Raw genomic sequence first — 8,919 nt, forward strand, 5'->3', positions numbered from 1 at the left:
ATTTTGAAATTGTTAAATAATTAACTACAAAATTTTTCAAGGATTTCATGCATGTATAATTATATCGTTCTAAAACAAAAGGTTTATAACAAATATATCTGATAGCCAATATGTTTGATCGGTAGTATTATACAAACTCAACAGGCATAATACAAAATTTTGACATGTAGTATCACCCAAAAAATAACATTTAAAAAAATATATATTCAATTCAATATTTAATGTAAAAAAAATAAAAAATCAAAAAAGGTTTTCAATAACAATAATAAAATTTGAATTCTTTATACAACTGGATTATTCTTCTACGTGTCATTTTGTTACATTTTACATGTCCCATTTAGCTTATAAGTTTTAGTTTTAGTATTTTTTTGTAAAGCTTAATTAGTTATTTTTCATCAAAGATCATTTTGTATCCGTTGCTGACTGTTATCATTTTAAACATTAGTTATCTTTTCAACTAATCTATTAAACATAAGTTTAAATTCGATCAATTCTTCCTTCCTACAAGGCTATAACCTTGTCCTCATTCAGTCATCCTATCGACCATGATACCCATCTCACTCCCTTGATTAAAGTTTAATTCCAAATTTAAATATTTTATAATTTTAATAATTTAAAAAAATTGAAGTGTATTATCTAATGAATAAAAGTTTTTCATATTTAAATCAAACGCTTTACCTTTCTATTAAATTACATGTTAATTTTTGTAGAAAAGGAAAAATCGATATAAAGTTTGAGAATTTGGATGATTTGACATGCGGATAACCTTAGCATGAATAGAAAAGTCAAACTTATAAAATGAGATATAATAAAGACGCAACATGCCATCCACAAACATGCTTCCTCCTATTCCAAAAACCTCCCCCTTATCCAACAACTATCATATCAGATAGACAACTATTTCGTCTTTAATTTTAGTTCATAATTTCATTTTCCAACAATTTCGTCTTTGAAAATGATACTCGTTCTGGTTTTGGTCTCCAGTCCCTTTAAAATTACATTTTTATCATTTCTAAATTTTTTTAATCTTATTATTCAACTTATTTTAGTTAAAAAGAAAAAAATTATGTTGAACGTGTTATACAGTTATAAACAATAAATAAATTTTCTTCATACTTTAAAAACATTTCAAAGGTTATTATGTTATCTTATATTTATATTTGGATATTATATTTATAACTTTACCTGTTAAACTGAAAAAGATATTCTTGTTATAAACTGTATGGGTCTTAATGGTAAGCTTTTGTCGTAGTCTCTTATATTGAATAATTAAATTAATTAAAAAATACATGGGTTTGGTTTTTGGTTGGAAAGATAAGTGGATAACATAACATAATCTTCAACAATTTGAGCTGAACGTACAAGCCAAATTACCGTTGGGACGTTCAACTGTTCAACCACTACGTGGCAACGTGCCATCTTGCTGACCTGGCACCGCCCAGCCAATCAGGTTCGTACAAGTGCTCAGAGCGCGTGGAGGTCACGTGACCACCATGAGACGTGTCGAAAGACAGATATATAGGCTTGGTTTTTGAAACAAGTCACGTGAGGGGGCCGCGTGATTAGCTGTGGTAAAGTGTATGCCTAACTGGACAAGCGTAGTGGATTTATCCAACCACCTAGTGACACGTTGTCCAATGAGAATCGATGGCGGTAAATAAAGGGTAGCAGTGGAGAATGCGTGGGATTGAATCGCACTCCGGTTTAAGATGTTCATTTTAATATTGAAGGTATATTTTAATATCACATTTAACATAGAACATTTAACATTGAAGGTATATGATCTAAATCATAATATAGGACATTTAAGATGTCCATTTTAATATTGAAGGTATATATAAAAAAACTAAAGTTATAAATATCTCAACGGCTACTAATTATTTAGAAATTCTAACAGGAAAAGATTATATTTTATAGATGAATAGATGAATATATTAGACTTATAAATTTATGTTAATTTATAGCTCTTAATAATATCAATCGTGTTTAAAAAGTAACTAAGATTGGTTTTTTATTTTAAGGACATTGTGTGATTTGAAGTGAGACATGTAGGGTCGAGGAAAATATTTCAGGGTGTACCGAATATTCTGTAACATGATGATTACAATGAAATAATAATGATTATGAGTAATAAAAAAATTAGTTACATTTTTCAAATGAAATTAGGATATTACGAGTAAACTAAAGTGTGACTACAGTAATACTGTTTGATTTCCAAATATTCAAATTGTTTCTTACTCTAAAAATCAATCAGATATTATATTGTGTACGAAAAGAATTTTTTTTAACTTACAATATAAACATATATTAAATTAAACACATTTTGAAACAAGAAAAATCAACAAGGATGGAATTTTTGACAAATATGGTTGAAGTTTGAATAGAAGCACTTCAAAAGAAAATGAAAAATCTATACTAAAAGACTTGACTTGCTCAAACTTAACGACTTAGTCAACCCAAAGAACAACGTTGCTTAATACGGAGCATATTTTTGTTACAAAGATTCAGAAGTTAACATACACACCCATGAATTAATTAGTTTCTCAAATATGTAAGTGAGAGTTTAAAGTCATGATATGACCACAACGATGTGCGGGTCATTTTCCTTTGATTATAAGAATTCACATAAATAACAACTAAAATTTCGACGTAATAACAAATATTACCATCAAAATAATATATAATCGACATAAGCGAGTCACATATTACAACAAGATTCAAAGGTTGTAAAAAAAATATAGTAAATTAAATAAAAAAAAAATTAACCAAACTATCTATAACAAACAAAAATATAGTTTATCTTATGTGTATACTAATTATGCAAAACATCTATAGAATTGACCACATTTTTATATACAAAGTCCTTATCCTCAAAGCTGTGTACAAAAGGTATACCGAAAAGGCAAAAATAATACATGGAGAAGTCTCTATGCGTCCAAATCAAGACACCTAGACGGCTAGACCTTGCTCTTGCATATGTCACTGTGGAGTCTGGACCTTCGGCCTTCGCTAACACCTAGAATGTTTATCACAAAAGTTAGTTTACAATAGCACAAAATAAATGATATAAGGCTAGGCGGTATGGAATGTGTTTTTACGCGTAAGGTATGACATGCAATGTTCTAAAAATATACTTGAACCGGCCGGTCGAACCAGGAACCGGAGGAGGGAGCAGTTCAACTATCACCAGTTTTACATTGATTTCTGAACCGAATTGAACCGGTCGGTTTTAAAAAAAACGATTGAACATGTTAAACCGAATAAAAACATATGAAAAAGAACAATTTACGTAATAAACTTTGGTAATTATTTTTTTCATATCTATTTGTTTTCTTTAAATAAAAACACATGGTAAAACACTAAAACACTAAAACTTATGATTATGTGTTATTTTTGTAACACCCAGAATCCGAAAGACCAAGAAAGGAAAGAAAAGCCCTTAGTCAAAGGAGTCAACTCGTCGAGTTCAAGGAAGAACTCGACGAGTCGGAACGGGCTCCGTGTGGAAAAGTAAGTGACCAACTCGACGAGTCGGCGAGTCTGGTCTGGGTTGGGAAACCCTAATTCCGGGACATGGTACCCTATTTAAGCGTCTTATTCTCTTCCCTAAGGTTCATTTACAACCTCTCTCGTCCAAAACCCAAAACCCTAGCCACCCAACTCCATTGTTGAGCTAGTTCTTTCCTTGAGAGTTGGAGAAGGAAAAAGGACCTTGGTGGTGCAAGAAGAAGTTATAGATCTAGAGTTGGGGTAGCATTTCAGACCATTTAGAGGTAAAAAGCTTATACTTGACTGTTAATCATCTAGATCCCCTTTCTAGCATACATTTGGTCACATTTGGACCATTTTCAAGGTCAATCCGAGTATTAAGCCTTTGAGGATGGATTGGACACAGATTTGGACACTCTTGAGCTTTAGAAGCTCAAAGTTGCCGGCTTTATCCAACTAAGATCCCATTTCATGACCTAGACCTTCTTTCTAGCATGGATTAAGTGTTTTGGCTTCATAACACCTTGCATGCACGTAAAGTTAGCAACTTTACATGCAATGCTAGCATAAGGAGTCCAGATCTATGATTTGGAGGTGTTGGGATGGACTGAAATCGACAGAGTAGAGATGTCACAAGGAGGACTCGGCGAGTCAGTTCATGGACTCGGCGAGTCGGGTTGCAAACCCAAATCCTTATGTTTATAAGTCGGATCAGTGAGTGGTTTAAGGAGGATTCAGTTAGTCAGGACCCATAATGGTGATGAAGATCATAACACTCGACAAGTTCAATGAGGAACTCGGCGAGTCCAAGAAAATCTTCTTAGTTTTAAAGATGGACTCGACAAGTTGTTCATACAACTCGGCGAGTCAAAGCCTAGACTTTCATGCGATGATGATGAAGTCGACGAGTTCGAAGATGAACTCGGCGAGTCGGTTGAATATGGTCCCAAAGTGTTAGTTGAGGGAGAACCCGTCGAGTTATTGCCAGAGTCGACGAGTGGAATCGGGGTTGTTTGGAGATAGAGGGGCATGGACTCGGCGAGTTGGTAGAACAACTCGACGAGTCAGGTCAACTGGAAAGTTGACTTTGACCAGAACCTTGACCAGAGTTGACTTAGTTGACCTCTGGAGGACAGTTTAGGCTAAGTTCTATTATTTGGTATTGATAGCTCGTAGAGCTAGGAGAGCAGCACTTCAGAGAATAGTCGATCAGCAACCAGAAGATTATCAGCAGAGTTCAGCAGTACAGGTGAATTTTCCTTCTAGTAGGAACGGGTCTACGACCACAATGCCGGCCCGTTTAGATACCAGTAGTTCCAGACTTTGGTCCGATGCAGTAGTTTAGTATGCTTGATGTCTTTGTGATTCTGGCATGTTTATGTGTTAGTTAGTCCGAATATCGGTCTGATGTCGTATGCAGGATATATGCTTATGTTATATGCTATGATAGTGTTATGTTATGTTCAGTTAGTCCGGACTTCGGTCCGATGCACGGGGAAAGGCCCCAGTTAGTCTGGACTTCGGTCCGATGCAGGGGGCAAGGCCCCAGTTAGTTTGGACCTCGGTCCGATGAGTGGGCAAGGCCCAAGTTAGTCCGGATTTCGGTCCGATGCAGGGGGCAAGGCTCCAGTTAGTCCGGACTTCGATCCGATGCAGTGGGCAAGGCCCAATATGTGCTTTATATGTTATTGTATGGTATGTGGTAGCTTGGGGGAGCTCACTAAGCTTCGTGCTTACAGTTTCAGTGTTGGTTTCAGGTACTCAGTTTTCAAAAGAGGAGCTCGGGAAGATTGTAGTGCACACACCATTTGTTCAGCCTGGGCTGTGTATACTCTGATATACTTGATAGTTGTTATAATATTTTGAGATACATTTCTTATGATTTTTATATGAGGTTTATTGACTATGGTTTTTATTATTAAATTAAACAAAATTTTCAGACTGTGTTTTTGGGATGTTACAAGTTGATATCAGAGCCTTGGTTTGAGGGATTCATGCACGCTTTCGGGTATGTCTGAACTCAAACTAAGGATTGGTATAGAAGTTTTCAAAAAGAAAACCAATTTTTGTAAGAATGATTTTGAGGAAAGAAAAGTGTTTTAGAAAAAGTGAAAAGAAATTTTAAAAGAAAAGAACTTTGAAAATAGAAAAGGGTGTGGTGCATGCAATCAACCGAGCTCAAGTAAGTACTCCCAAATTACCCATACCAGTTTATGTTATGATTATCAGTTTCAGTTTCAGTAGGACAACATGCTAGAATAGGACTAAGGATCTAGGAGGATGCCTTATGTGCATGTTATATGTGTTCCAGCTTTATGAGAATTACATGTTAGTATTGAGTAGACAGTAGTAGGATAGCCTGTTTAGGTTATGCCTGATAGTATGAGCTTAACATTGTATGCTAGTACAGTTTCTTGTTATGAGGATAGATTTGCCTGAGTAGTTTCCTGTGTCTGAATGCTGCTTGCTTTGTGCTTGGTGGGACTCTGAGTGATGGGATTTAGCCATTAGGTGAATACGTCATGTCACATGTGATTAGGTTTGAATAATCTCAGAGTGTTGGATTTGGTCCTATTGCGCGGCTCTCGTCTGAGTCTAACCGTTGTAGGGACGAGTCTTTTACTCGAAGGATTATCTGAGCCTCGTCACATGTGATGGTATTCAGGTGATGGCTAATTGGAATTACAAGGAGGCCTTCAGCAGCTGAGGACTGGTTTGGGTAGAGTCAAAGATTTCCCCTAGGGCAAGCCTAGGATGAGAGTAGCAGAGATCAGTAGCAGTAGAAGGGACTTGGTAGACTCAAGGCAGTTCTTGAGGAAAGTATGGATAGATGTGGAAGGTAGTATGGGCACGTACTACTGAAAGCAGAGGATCCGTACTTGATTCAAGAGGAGCCAAGACAAAGCCAGGGAACTTGTAGTGTGTATGTGTAATCCCTCAGCAGTGAAGTGTATTTGATAGTTATTGTGATATGCTTTCAGCATGGTGACGTGGCGTGAAAGGCCAGTAAGCGAATTAAGCGCCAGAGAGGGATCAGGCTCGGGTTCAGGGACCGAGCAGCTCGAGGAGTGTATGAGAGAGTTTGTATCAGCTGAGATCACACACGGTATCTTAGACCAGACTCATGTGATCTTTGGCACGGTCAAGGAGGGTATACTATAGATTTTGGATGAGAGGCTTGAAGCCTTTCGCGCAGAGATGATGACTTTGATAGGAGCGAGTACGTTGACATTTCAAGAGTTTAGAGCTTGTGGAGCTCCAGGTTATCATGGGGGTAGGGACCCCATTGCTAGCTGCAGGTGATTGGCATATGTTGCCAACGCTTTCCGCACGAGCCAGCTCGCCTCCTGTCTTCTGAAGGGCAGAGCGCGGGATTGGTGGGAGTAGGTTGTTCATGCCTTGGGGGATGATGTCGCGTTGGACGCGATGTCATGGAGTGATTTCTCGGCAAGGTTCAGGGATGAGTTTGCACCAGTTATTGAGGTGCAGTAGTTGGCACGAGAGTTCCAGGATCTTCAACAAACTACTGAGATGGTGGCAGAGATCACCGCCAAGTTCAGGAGAGGACTCTCGTGGTTCCGTAGTATGTGGCGGACGAGGAGATGAAGAAAGCTCGATATCATGAAATCCTGAGATATGACATCAGACAGTTTGTGAGTAGGTCCAGCTGCAAAACGCCGGAGGTTATGATTGCTCAGGCCAGAGAGAGGGAGATTGATCTGGAGCAGATTAGGAAGAGGAAGCCAGATGAGGTTCAGGTAAACACGGGTTTGGGCAAAAGGCCCAAGGGGTCAGATTCAAGATCGAGGGATTATCAGAGCCGCAGCCGATGCAAAAAGTGTGGCAGGACACACGAGGGTGCGTGTAGGAGTGGTAGTGGTGGTGATTCTGGCTGCTTCCAGTGCGGCCGGACTTGTCATTTTAGCAGAGATTGTAATGTTACCACCACTCAGGTGTCAGATCTGATATGTTTCCTTTGCAGTTAGTGGGGCCACAGGAAGGACCAGTGTCCGAGTTTGCTTCCGGCAGTACAGATGATATCACATGTCCCTGCCACTTTAAGGATCATCGATGACCTTCAGGGCAGGGTAGAGGCGCCTGCGGTAGGAAGCAGGGCTTTTCAGTTGTCTATAGTGGAGTCGAGAGCAGTACGCGAAGAACTACCCGACAATATTGGGCTAGCAGCTAAGTTTCAGGGTCAGTTAGCGACTACTCAATCGATTAATGAGGTAGTCGGGGTAGCTCGGGAGAAGGAGATTGGTTTGGATGGGCAGCGCGGTAAAAGGAAGCAAGCACTTATTTCTGGACAATTGGGAAAAAGTGAGGAGTCATACTCAGCTGACTTGGGTGTTGGAAGTCGGGAGGACCTTGAGGTTTGTGGTAAGTGTGGAGGAACTCATGGGTTTGCTTGTCACAAGTTTAGGTGTTTCAAGTGCGGGGAAAGGGAGGTATGTGTATCGGGATTGTAAGAAGGATCATATATGTTTTCATTGCCACCAGACTGGTCATTTCAAGTCTTGTTGTCCTGTTTTGGTGGTGGAGAGAGTCCAGGTTCAGGCGCCCATTGTCCCACAGGAAGTCACGATCGAGCCGCACTAGATCGCAGGTATGTCGTTTGAATTCTCCCTTTTGTAATAATTCTATTTTTAAGGTTCTACATCGGTAATGATAATGATACTTTGGAATTTTGTGGCAGCTTGTGATTGAGTGATATGCCATCTGCATATCTTGGATTTTAGAATGATAGTTGGAGGACGTACCGTGTAGACCAGGTTACTTCGGATGCAGTAGCGGTAGCAAGTATGTGTAAGACTCGGTAGCATCTCACTACCTTCGGGAAGGTGTTGTTCGGGTATAGATTGGTTATATACCATCACGAGGAGCACCTGAGGGAGGTGCTAGAAACTTTGAGGAGGGAGAGACTTTTTGAAAAGTACTCCAAATGTAAGTTCTGGTTGTGCGAGGTGCAATTGCTTGGGTACCTTGTCAATCAGAAGGGTATTCTAGTCATTCCGGATAAGATAGAAGTCCTGATACAGTGGGAGTTTCTGAGGTCTCCAATTGGGATTCGGAGCTTCTTGGGTCTAGCAGGTTATTACCGGAGATGTATTCGGGTCGTTGGAAGTGGTGTGATCTTTTGGATTGGTTAGTATTGGCACACTAGCAATGGTAAGCGTGGTTTTCAGCAAATTGCGCATAGAATGATAAGAAGGATTGAAAATCCTTCCAGTATTGTGTGTTGTAAGATGTTAGTTGAATCAAAGTGGGGGAGAATCATCCAAGGATTTAGAAGTAGGAGTAGTTTTGAAACTGGGATAAGTTTCCCATCCTTTTCAGAAAGGAAGACAGCCCAGGCAGCCGTATGGTTTGAGGATAGTGTGAGATGGAAGTTTGGAAAAACTTGCCAGTAAGGAGATCGCGTTCCCATAA

The sequence above is a fragment of the Lactuca sativa genome, chromosome 2 (genome assembly GCF_002870075.4).
Source record: "Lactuca sativa cultivar Salinas chromosome 2, Lsat_Salinas_v11, whole genome shotgun sequence".
Taxonomy (NCBI): domain Eukaryota; kingdom Viridiplantae; phylum Streptophyta; class Magnoliopsida; order Asterales; family Asteraceae; genus Lactuca; species Lactuca sativa.